A 12896-nucleotide genomic window follows, 5' to 3' on the forward strand; every position below is an offset into this window, starting at 1 on the left:
ATTACTGTTACTAATATGAAGATAGGAATGGGATGGGGAAGGATGTAGAAACAAACATAAAAACTACACAGAACATTAGCATTTAAACCTTTTTCATGGGGAACTGTGGTAGACACTTGTTCAGATCTGGCCAGGGGAGATGTGTCTATCCTATGTACTTTGCGTTGTGTTTTTCCTTTGGTACAGTTTTCCTGACCCTAGTGAAGTTCATGTTCTGTATCTTATGTTTAAATGTGTACATCCATGTGCCTCAAAACTGTACTACTACAGAAAGTACTTGGTTTCTCTGTTTTAAATATTTCAAAGTTCATACAGTAAATGCAGGATTTTTTTCTGATTTGTTTGTTTTTTATTTTTATCCAACTACACACATAAGGAGATTCTGGAGGATACTGATTCTACAGCTTTTTTGTTTCATCTGAGTTTTCAGTCTTAACTCTCTTCTATATTGTGGGTGGAGATGGGTTTGTTATTCTTTAATTCTGGTAGAAAAAAATACCTCTAAATTTGGGTAAGATCTGAAAATATCTCATTCATTGTGCAGAAATTATTGGTTTCATATTTCATTTCCAAAATTATTTGAATATCTAACTCCTGCTGCTAAGCAGTATGCTATGTTCTAAGTATGGGCTTACCACACAGCCATGTGGACCACAAGAGAACCGTGAGAAGTAAGTCCCTGGAGGATATTCTCAAAGAGCACCCACCCTTACCTGACTCAACACCTTTGCAAAGGATCGGTTGTTGGCTCGGGGTCATTTTGTATCCATTCAATGCTAAACCAGGACTGAAGGGAAGTTCATCATATTTAAAAGAATTTATTGCAAAATATTCCAAGCATATAAATGTAGTATAGGATCACCGGTTGTATTTCAGCACCTTAGGATTTTGTTTTGTGTTAGACCTAATTCTTTGTCAGAAAGAAGACAGAGCACGAAAATGGAAAGCCTGCAAAGGAAATTCTCCTCCCCCACAATTGAATTTCTTCCCCTTTCTTCCCCTTTCTGCACAGTATTACCTGAAATGATGTGGGTTTGTTTTATTTTGAGACAGGTCTCATTAAGTTGCTGAGGCTGGCCTCTAACCCCAAATCACTAGGATTATAGGCAGGCACCACCACATTATTTTCATGTTTTATTATATGTGAAAGTATCCAAATCATTATGTAGTAATTGTTTGTTCATTTTAAAACTCTGCCTAAATGGTTCATTTTTACATTCTTTTTTATTTGTTTTTAGCCTTGCGCAGTTTCCAACAGTTAGCTAAGTTGGGTTATACGTATCTAGTTTAATCACTGTAAACACTGAAATTATCTTGTATGTGTGTTTGGAGGCAGGTAATACCTTTAAAAATGGTGCACTACTATTATTTTTAGTCTTTGTTGTACATTTTATTTTACTGCTTCATTTTGAATTTCCTTGATTATAGTGAGATTGATTTTCTTTTTTGTGATTTTCGTGATCATGTTCTTTGCCCATTTTTCCTCTAGGTTGTTTGACTTCATGAAATTAATTTAAAGGAGTTTTTTTTTAACATATTCTAGATACCAATTCTTTGACAATTATTTGCCTTGCAAATAACTTTTTTAAGCTCATCTGTGTCTTAATTTCTGGACTGCTGTGTGTAATAGCAAGCCCCAGCTCTATTTCTTGAATCAGCCCTATTCTCCATACATAGGTGAAGATCAAAAAAGCAGTACAGCACCTTCACTTGACCTTTCCCATCAGCCCTATTCCAGTTTGTGCTGACACACATTGCTTCTGACCCATGGCTCCATTTCCTTTCTTTAGCTTCACATATGATCTTTTGTTTGACATTTGAACTTAAATTATATATATATATAATATATATATATATATATATATTACATTCTGTGCTTTTTAAAAATTTTGTCAAGCACTAAATCTGTGTCATCTCTGAGATTTTTGAGGTCTTAAGTAGCTCACTTCCCATGCTCTGTAACTGTGGTAAACCAGGTCCCATGGTCTAGCATGGAGCTTCCTATCAAATGCTCAGGGTTCCTCCCTGGTTTTCCTTTGGTTGTACATCTGTGTCTTAAACCATCATGCTCATGTGTTCTATTGCTTTTTTAGCATCTGTTTCCTTACTCTCCATCAGCCTAAAAGAGTTTAAGCTTCATAAGAACAAGAACTCTTTTTTTCCACCATGGTATTTTTGATATTTTTTGAATGAATGAACAAATCCAGATAATATGCTTTTTGCATAACATCTGATCTTTGGAAATCTAACTCTAGCACAAGTCTTTCCAGTTGAAGTTCAATCCCATCCTTGTACCATAATACACAGTGTGTCAATCTTTTTTTTTTTCCACAAATAAACCAACTATAATAGATATTATTTTGTATTTATATAGCGCCTTCTTCAAGAACCTTAAATGCTTTACAGACATTATCTCTAATTAATCCCCACAACAACCCTGTGAGGTAGGTATTACTCTCATTTTACAAGACAGGGAGACTGAAGCACAAAGAGGTTAAGTGACTTGCCCAAGGTCACACAGTTATGTTCACTGAAGAGCCAGGATCCAAGCGCCTTAGCCTCCCAGCTCCTAGCCAAACACCTCATGAGACAATCTTTAATGAAAGTCATCTTTAAAGAAAGTATCAAAGGTAGTATGTTATGAAAATGAGGTCTTTCTACTGCCATCAAGGAAAGAAAAAACCCTACACTGATGGTTAGAGGTCACAAGACCCGTATATAATACATTTCCTTCCCTTTTCCTAAAGCCTTCTGGTTCCTGTCTTAAAAGTACTTCTAAAAGTAAAATTTCTAAGACAGAAACCATGTGACTTGGAAGTGGGACTTAATTTAGAATATTTACTTTTAGTTATAATTTATAGAAATTTTTATTCCAACATACAAAGTATGAGACAGCTATCCCAACAAACATGTACATAGTTATATAGCAATTAGCCCCATTTACAGCTTGAATCTGCCCCTTATTTTAATCACAGCCAACCAACAAACTCAAATTGCTTTCTAGGTGAGTCACTTTTCTTACTTACTATATATATCTTTATTCTTTCTCCCCCGAATCTTAACCCTAAATGTTTTTTGAAGTATACTGAGTTTCTGATAAGCTTCAAAACATTTTACTTAGATCCAGCTGCACTGAGAATAAAAAGTAAATTTAGAACCATCACCCCACACTCCCTCCCCTGACAAATCATACTATGAAAAACGGTGTAAATGTGAAAAAAGTATGTGACTACCATGGAACCCAACACAAATGCTAGACCTTGCTGCTATAAAATTTAGCTTGGTTTTTCCTGCTTTTTTTTTTAATAATCCAAAGACACAAAAGCAAACATGACACAATATGCTGTACCTTTATGCAAATGACTTCATCTATCTTTCTCACACATGTTGTGTCCTAGCTGGTGGTAAAACTAACTCTGCTTCACTTAACCCTTTTTCTCTGTACAGAAAAACTGCAAAAGTACAGTTTCAAGTCCCAAGAGAATTTGGTTTAAGCCCTCAAAATATAAGCACTTCTACTGCTCAGACTTTCCTCACATTCTTGGTTGTGATTCTCTGTTCTGTGTCAGTAGACCAGGCAGGCTATATATATAATTTGTATAAAACCACTCCAGCCAGGGTAAGGCATTAGAAACTGCATCTTAAAAATGAGTTTCTCAAAATATTGATATTTAGTATGAATACTAAATATTAAATATCATAGTTTTCTTCCAGCACATCTGTCTAAGCAACCCAATTAGCTAAGTGACCCTGTTAAAGATCTGTTTATGGGATGAATAGGTGAAGTCATTTCCTGAGCTAAAAGATACAGATAATAACTGTTAAAATAGGAGCACAAAAACCACTCTTTCTTTTGTTGTTTGTTTTTCCATAGTCAACAATTTTAGTAAAATAACTTTAAAAAATTTAGAGAATTTTTTAAAAATTTATGGCTGAAAAGAATTAAATTTTAAAAAATCAAATGCCTGATTACTATTATTTTGAATATAATTTTCAATTGTTTCCTGCAGTTACATTTAGCCACTGTAAGACAACTTACCGATGCATGGAAAAATGCCAACTGCAATGGTTTACATACATTTGACATTACATTTATTACTTCTTAAAACCCTCAATAGAATGATCTTAAACAAATTTTTATTTCTGAAGATTCAGATTTGTAAGGTTTTGGGGGGGGCACTTATTTTTTGGATTACAGGTCTATTTCTTCAAAATGTACATCTTGAAAAGGATTTTAGCTACTATCCAGGCTTCTGGGATTACAATGAATATATCACTTCTTTCCAAGTTAAAAGATAAGACATTTGAAAATAATGTAACTGCAACGACATGAATTTATCCCAAGTGTGGTTCAACTTGGAACATTAAAATATTCAAGAACTCTAAAGACTGGTATATCACCACTGCACCAGAATTGCTTTTATCATCCCAAGAACTACAGGGAATTTATAAGTTGTTGTTGTTTTTGTTTGTTTATTTGTTTGTTTTTTGTTTTATTTCATTTTGTTTTTTACTGAAATTAAAGCAGAATAAAATAACTGACTTATAAACTATGACCAAAGAATAAATATTTAGCCAGACATATAAGTTCCTCCTGAAAAAGAATATTTACCTTTTCTAACTGCAATTTTTCCAAGATATCTTAGTGATTTCAGATAAAATTTTAAATTCACTTTAAAAATAGAAACAAACTAAAGGGCTACTTAAGCTGACACAACTAATAAAAATATGCTAAAATTTACTGACAGAATCATGGGCACTTCATACGATACTTAAAGACTCTACCAGTTTTAAGTAAAATAAATAAGGAAAAAATTATAATTACAAACCCAGTCTTTCCCCTTGGGGAAACAAAAAGCCAATTTTGACCAATTGTTCCCTACATATACATATACTGTATATTATTATAAGCTTCTTCAGAGAAGCAAAACGTATTTGTCTTCCTGACACTGGATTCTAGTATCTGTTAGTTGTTTTTTTTTAAATCAGGAAGGCAACTGCAAGTGTTGGGCCCAAAAGTACTTCTGGTTTAAGCTTGAAAAGACCATGAAATATGCTTCTAAACATACCAAACACAGGCATGTGTGCAGTGTGTTCAGTATCCTCTCCTTAAGTCATCAGTACAATCTAGCACAGATTCCAATTCTTTCTACCGCACCACCAAGGAATTCAAATCATTATTGGTGCATTAATAAAGAGAAAATGCATATCAACAACTGGAAGGCTGTTTTACAAGAGGAGCTGGTATCTCTGATTTTGTTTCCTTGTTGTATGGAACTGCACAGACAGCATGATACCTGAGCAAATAAATCAACTACCATGATAGGAAGGGCTTGTTAATCCAGAGTCTTTGCTTTATTGTGTGCAAAGTGTGCTACTGCCCCCTGAGCTTCCTGCATTTCTATTTTCTTGAAAAATCAGTGCTTGATCCTTTCCAAAATAACCAGAGAAGAAATGAGGCAGAAAGTTATCTCTTCATCACGGTTCCCCCTCAGTCCCGAGACTGATAGAAAAGGATGTAACCAGACTCAGAGTTCTTTGAGATATCTGATGTCAACCCGTAGAATTCTTCAATAGCTTGTGCATCTATTTTTTCTACAATGTCGTCATCAAACAACAACCAAAAATCATGACTCTTAACTATTGCAATATAATGGCCTCGACTGGGACCACTTCCACAGTGAACCACAACAGCAACAAGGTCGTACATTCTGTCAGGATTGGTTGCATCACCTGAAGTGTTAAACAGACGGAGTTCTAAAGGAACAACTACCCGGTAAGAAAGTTTTGTGTATCCATGAAGTTGATCCATATATTTAAATCTCTTCAGATGTAGAGCTAGAATCATAGGCAGTTTTTAAACTTTCATCCGTTTATGTGTTTCCTGCTTGCTGCGACACTCTTCACAGTAATATTTGTATTCACTGCACAGAGTTTCTGTGTTGCTAAAGCCCCTTAAACAAGGAGTAATTGGTGTGTTTTGTTCCACATCAACAGAAAGGTCTAAAAAATCTTCATCTTTGCTGCTTATAGTTTCACAAGTAAGACATCTGGTTTCATTAGTTAATGTTCCCTGAAAAATCTCATGTACCCATGTTGGGTCTGGTGTGCTGTTATTATTTTCACTATCAATATTACCATTAGGTAAATGACCATTTTGTTTTTCCTGCTTTCTCTCTTCTTGTAAAATATCAGCAATTGTATTTAGTAGGTAATTTAAGAATTCATGGGCATCCTGCTGCATATAGTTGTCAAAAAGCTCATTTTCTTTCCGTAATCTTGTTATGAACTTCTTCGGAGGTATTACTCCAACCTTTTTCTTCTGAGTGGCTATGCTATGGAAGAGATCTTCTAAGCAAGTAAGAAGGTTCTCCTTCCTAGGCTGACTTTTGTATGCTAGAACTCCCCCCCCCCCGAAATGGACGACAAAAATAAAGTGCTTGAAGAACTGAATTGCAGTAGCAGGAATTCCCAAAATTGACTAATCCAAATTAGTGCTCATTTACTGGAAACTGTTCTGGACCAATCTCTTTCTCTAATGCCGAGGCATTGGCGCCCATGGTACAGATGGAAGCGAATTTGGAGACTGTCATTAGGATTTCCATCCGCCCAGCGCCATCTTCCACCCAATCACAGCGGCCGCGGCGGGCGTGGGAGGAGGGCAGCCGGGCCCCGCAGGCGGACCCCTAGCCGCCGCTGCGGACCCACGCATAGAGCCTGCTGGGCCTCCCCTGCCGTCATAGCCGCCGGCGCTTAGGCACCCTCCACCTCGGCCCTAGCCCCCGCCTGCCGGCTGCCCGCCCCCGGCTCCTCCCTGGCGCAGGGCGCAGCCTCTGCCTCCAGGCCCACGCCTGCCCAGGAAGCCTCTTGCTGCACACCCCGCCCAGCGCGCCGGGAAGCGGGCTCCGCGGAGGCCCTGAAGCCCTGCAGTTGCGCTGCATGGCAGCACTGCCCAATCCGCCCGTCGGCGCCCGCCTCCAGTGAGTCAATCTTAGTTAATCATTTTTGTTCTTATTTCATTCTCATAAAACCCTGATAAGTTTACTAAACACATTCTTTGTTGAGCTTCCACAAATATGTTGATTCTATATCCCCTTTTGATTCAGGTGAGTTTGTGATGCTCCCTGGCCCTGAGGTTAGGCGCTGCAGTTTCCACCTTGTTTGTTAGAACACTTGTTCATGGTGTCTGAACCATCATGTAAGAAGTTCATCTATCCTGAGGCCACCATGGTGTGAGGAAACCCAAGCCATATGCGGAGGTCACATGGTCACATGTAGGAGCTCTAGATGACAGCCCCAGCTGAGTCCTGTCTTTGATTTATCTTAGATCAATTGCCAGACATGTAAAGAGTCTCAAATGATTATGACCTTCAGCTGTCAAGTCATACCCAGCCATTTAAGTGTCTTCAGCTGAGGCTACATATGCAGCAGAGCAGAGACAGGCCATATTTTCTGTTCTTTGCTGAAAGTCAAAATATACTTGGACAAGGGGCATGTCATACTGATGCTGAAGGCCAAAATTCTGCTATTTATAGTGGACAAACTGAATCAACCATATCTTTAATTAAGAATCATAATCAAGTTTATGATTATTGGGATTAACTATGAATGAAAATTCAACCCAATATGTCAACTATCCAAAGAAAAAATATTGCTTTCAATACTTTTTTGGCTATTATCACATGTTAGGAGAAATAGGAAGTTACAGTTTTAAATAGAAGACTCTAGCAAATATGTTTTGAAGACTTCCTATTTGAAGAAATTACTGTGGAAATACAGTTCATCAAGTTGCCCAACATAACAAGACCCTTTGGCCCAATAGCATCTGGGAGCTTATATAATGAAGACCCAAGACCTCATTAAAATGCAAGGACCTATTGTTGATCAACATCAGAATTCCTGGTGAAGATTCTTAATATAGAAATGATGAAGAGTCAGTACAAATGAACCAATATCCAGGACATATTCATGTTTGTCCCTAAGTCCTCCTCTAACACCAGTGGGACACTATCAGCCCATGCTATAAATATCTCTTAGAGGCATTTTGTTCTAGTAGTTGTTCTCTTTGAAACTCTCTTCTCTTTGGGAATCTGTGATTCCTGCCAACTATCTAGCTTTATATTCTTCTCTATGGGTAGACATGTGTAACTTGATGGCCTATGGATGTCCTAGCATTTCTGAAAATTGAATTTAATTTTAGACAGTAAGATATATGAGAACTTTTTCTGATTTATTCAACATTGTCTATCCACACTTAATAGATTGCCTAATGTAGGGAGGCATTCACTATTGACTGAAGAGATGAGTGAATGAATAGATGAGTGGATAAAGTAATTTCAAAACCATCTCCCTCCCAGCAGCACTCCGTGGTTTAGGAATGGAGTCGTCATCTCCATTTCCCCAAGTCAGGACCCTCAGTGACCTCTTAGACCTTCTATGAGCCCCAACACACTCAATTGTTCATCGGTCTTTCTGTTCTACTTTTGGACTGTCTGTCCCATTTCTCCATTGCCATGACCATTGCCCTAGTTTATCACCACCTCCTTTATCTTGCACATAGCTATCAGAGGGGTAAACATGAACTGTCTATATCACATCCTACCCAGCACTGCCAGCTAGCTGCAGGACCTAAGACTAATCACACTGGCCTTGCTGTGAGTTGTGGCGCTTCAATGCATTGTCCTAGGTAAATGGTTTAGAACAGAGGCTTGGTGACAGTGACCATTATTATCACTCACTCAGTGCTTTTGTTTTCAGAACCCACTATTCTTCAGTGAATCCACTTTTCCCATAGGTAAACAGAAGCAAGTCCACACAGAAGAGTCCAGTTGCCAGGCGTGCAAGGCCTTTCCCATCTGATGGCTCACTGGCCCAGCGTCATTTCCTATTCTTCTCCTTCTGAATTCTAGTGATGCTGAATGGCTTTGCATTCTCTGTACCTGCCATCCTTCTTCGTACAGTCGCATACACTGTTGTCATTTCTTTGCAAACTCCTCTTATCGTTTAGATCTCATCTGTAACACTGTGTTCTCTGTGGAACCTTTTCTGACACCTCTAGGTAATGCCAGGTTCTACCCTGAAAGTGTCCCTTAGCTTTGTGCCTATGCCACTTACAGCAACTGCTTCAAGTGCTGTAATCTTCCTGTATTATTAATTGTTAAGGTAGCATTTCTCTATATTAATAAAATTGTATACTCATTTTAGAAGTAGTAATTATTCTCTTTTCTGGCATATAGTATGTTATGCTTAATAATTATTTGTTTAATAAATAAGTCATGCTGTCATTAAATCATTAGGAATAACCTATATTATTGATAGGTGAATAATATTTTGAACAAAGGAAAACCTTGCCATCACTATTTATGACTCTGCTGACAGTCTGTCTAGTGATTTAAGTATGTACATAAAACTTTTCTTTTGAATAGTCTCTATGTTTTGTTATATAGTTTACCTTCGTATATTGTATCTATAATAGGAATACAGGCAGGATTCAAATTTCTGACAGATCACTTTTCTTATTTCTGAAGTATTTCTTCTAACATTTTTTTGCAAACCAGATCTACTGACTGCAAATTTCCCCAATTTTTGTCTGAGAAAATTTTTATTTCCTTTTACTTTTGAAATATAATATCATACCATTTTTAAAAACTAGATTAATAGGAGGAATGTCAAGAAAGTAGAGGAAGGCAATCGGGGAGGGAGGAGGAGGTTAAGGGGACATACTGAGGATTGAAATGGAGCCAATGATGTTAAATGCATTTATGAGTATGAAAAAATGAACCCCATAACTATGTAAAACTGCAATGTACCAATAAAACACAAACTACAAAAAGAATTCTAAAATGGGGTTTTTTCCCCCAACCATTAAATAGACTTCACTCTTCTCTTAGTAATGGTTTCTGGGAAGTCCAATGTAATTCTTACTTTTGCTATTCTTTAGGTAGAATTTTTCTCCTCTAGTTTCTTTCAAGATTTCTTCTGTATCTTTGATTTTCTCCAGTTTGAAAACTATATGTGCTGGTCTACATTTTGGTTTTGATCTTTCTTGATATTCTCTGCACTTTCTGGATCTTTGGTTTGATATCTGTCATTAATTAATGAGCATATTCTTGAGCATATTTTTAATGAGCATATTCTTGAGCTGTGAGTTTCCCAAGTACTTTTCAAGCTTGTCCCCCTTAGGTGAGTGAGAAATCTTCAGTCATGATTGCCTCAAATATTTCTTCTGTCCCTTCTTCTACTCTCTTTCTACGATTCCCATTATGTACTTGCTATACTTGTTGTAGTTGGTCCATGGTTTTTGGATATTCTGTTGTCTTTTTCATTCCTTTTTCTCTGTGTATTTTTAAGTTCTACTGACATTTCTTCAAATTCACAGATTATTTCTTCAGTTGTGCTCTTTTTTTTTGAAGAGCCAATCATAGGAATTCTCTACTCTTGCTAGTGTTTTTGATTTCTAGTATCTCCTTTTGATTCTTAATATCCACACCTACACCTAATCACCTATCTGTCCTTGCATGTTATCCACTGAAAATGCATTAAAAATCTTTCTTGATTACAGATTCTTGCATATTAGTCATAGTTGTTTAAAATTTTCAGTCTAATAAGTTCAACATCCCTGATGAGAGTCTGGTTTTGATGCTTGCTCTGTTTCTTCAAACTGTGTTTTCTGACCTTTAGTATACTTTACAACTTTTTGTTGAGATCAAAACATAATATACTGAATAATGAAACATAGGTAAATAGGTATCTTGTGAAATTTTTATGTTCCTCAGACTTGGAGTTAGGCTGTGCTTCATTTTGATGTACTTGTAGGTATTATGGGTCAAAATTTCCTTTGGTATCCTTGTATCTGTTCTCTCTGTTTTCTTTTTGTTTCCCTAGAGGTATTTTCTTAGATGGAGTCAAAGACCTGTAATTCTGTGGGTTGTATTCCCTAGTTGTCTTCTGCGGATTGTATTGATGCCATGGTAAGTTGTGGGGAGAAAGGAACTTTCCTATGGTGTCCTGTTATTAGGTCTGGGGTTTTTAATGAGCATGTTCTTGAGCTGTAAGTTTCCCAAGTACTTTTCAAGCTTTTACCCCTTAGGTGAGTGAGAAATGCTAGAGGGGACTGGAGTCAGATATTGTCCTTCTCCCAGGTCAGTTAGGTTTTGGTAAAAACCCCAGCTGTTTAGACTCAGGTAAAACGATTTCTCTGAGAGCAGGCCTTGTTGATGCTCTGTGTGAATTTAAATGGCAACTTTTATCCTTTCCTGCTGGAAACATAAGGGTTTTACCATATTTTTCCCCTACCCTGCTAGGGCTCTTGGAGGTGAACTTACTAAAGCATAGGTGCTCCCCTAAGACTGGGCTCCTCTGGGGTTTTTAACTCCCAAACTTGTCCACAGAGATCCTCAGCAATCTGTCAGTCATAGTGTAAAACTTCCTGTGTTGGTACCAGTTCTTGTAGATGCTTTGATTCCTGCGCTTTGGCTCTTCTAACTTGTGATTCTCTGTCATCTCTGCCTGTCCAATTTGGGGCAGAGGTTTGCCACATGATCCCAATTTTCTGATCGATACAAGAAGAATTGCTGATTTTCATTTTGTTCATCTTTTTTTTCCTTATTTTCAGGATAAGATTGACATTTTCCAAGTTCCCTACATACTGAACTAGAAACCAGAAATCTAGTTTGTGATATCAAAAATTATAAACCATGCTCATGTAGTTGCTAATAGTTTGTTCTCTAAGATAATAGTGACCATTTATTTGTCCAACTGTGCCTAAATGACATGGTTGCTGAGAGATGGGTAAATAACATCCCAATGTCATCTATAATCTGTGTTGAGTGTTGGTAACACTGTGTCAGATAAGTATTGTCTTTTAGCAGCATTACTTATATTCATCGTGATTTGAGAACAGAAATTCTGAAATCAGTAGCTGCTTAATAGCCTAAAAGAATTCTTATTCTGGTAAGCTAAATTCCACAGGATGACTTTTTTTCCTGGTAAATGATAGGGCAGCTCAGGAATGCCTGCCTTTTGTGAGAGAGGAAAAGTGTGGAAGAAAGTGATCCCAAGAAAGCTGGAGTCCTTCCTTAAAAAAATATTTTTGATAAATACATCTTTCATGAGTCAACTACAACACAGACCATGGCATACAGTTCTCTGGATAAAATCTTCAATTTTTTAGTATATGTTTTTTTTTTCTTTTTAACCACAAATCTGGATGTTTGAATAGAATAAAGTGTTTTCTATTGTGTTAGTCTTTGCTAATGCTCCAACAAGGACATCACCAATATACAAACTCCATACAAATTCTAGAAAGCAGGGTCACAGTGAGGCACTGGGAAATCCCCGAGGTGCCAAAGTCTGAAATGAAGTGTGATTTTACTCATACTATTATCAGAAAACAACAATAGCTGTTGATCATTTTAATGAACTCAGATTGTACTGAGTTTTTCTACCCAGCAGGATAAGGAAGAAGTTTTGATTAGATGTGTGTTCGTGTATGGTATGAACTCTGGTGTTGATTGTCAGTCAATGCATGAAGGTGTAACTGGTTTGAGACCACTTGAACCTCAATCATGTGCCTGGAATTCTATTTTTTTTATATTAACTTATCCTGTATTAGGATAGGGAAATTAGCAAAAACAGACCAAAGTTCTGCCTAGTGTTTCTTAAAAGCCCAAATTTAGGAGAATTCATTAGTTATGGAGTTTGCTGAGGAGGTAGAAAGAACATTTGATAATATGGACACAATGGAAATGATTTTCATTATATTGCTGTCCCTTTGAGCTAGGGGAATGGAAAGAGAAATCAGAGATCTGTGAACTCTTAGAACGGAAGAGACCTACATCCTGCTTCTCAGGGGCTACAAGAATGTTCTGGAACCTGCAAGAGGAAATGGCTGAGCA

At 37.2% G+C, this 12896-nt stretch overlaps 1 pseudogene; it reads right to left on the reverse strand.

Annotated features, from left to right (window-relative positions):
- Positions 1–5337: 5337 nt before the first annotated feature.
- Positions 5338–6612, reverse strand: LOC143389030 (ubiquitin carboxyl-terminal hydrolase 12 pseudogene; annotated as a pseudogene).
- Between the last annotated feature and the right edge of the window lie 6284 nt (positions 6613–12896).

The sequence above is a fragment of the Callospermophilus lateralis genome, unplaced genomic scaffold (assembly GCF_048772815.1).
Source record: "Callospermophilus lateralis isolate mCalLat2 unplaced genomic scaffold, mCalLat2.hap1 Scaffold_43, whole genome shotgun sequence".
Taxonomy (NCBI): domain Eukaryota; kingdom Metazoa; phylum Chordata; class Mammalia; order Rodentia; family Sciuridae; genus Callospermophilus; species Callospermophilus lateralis.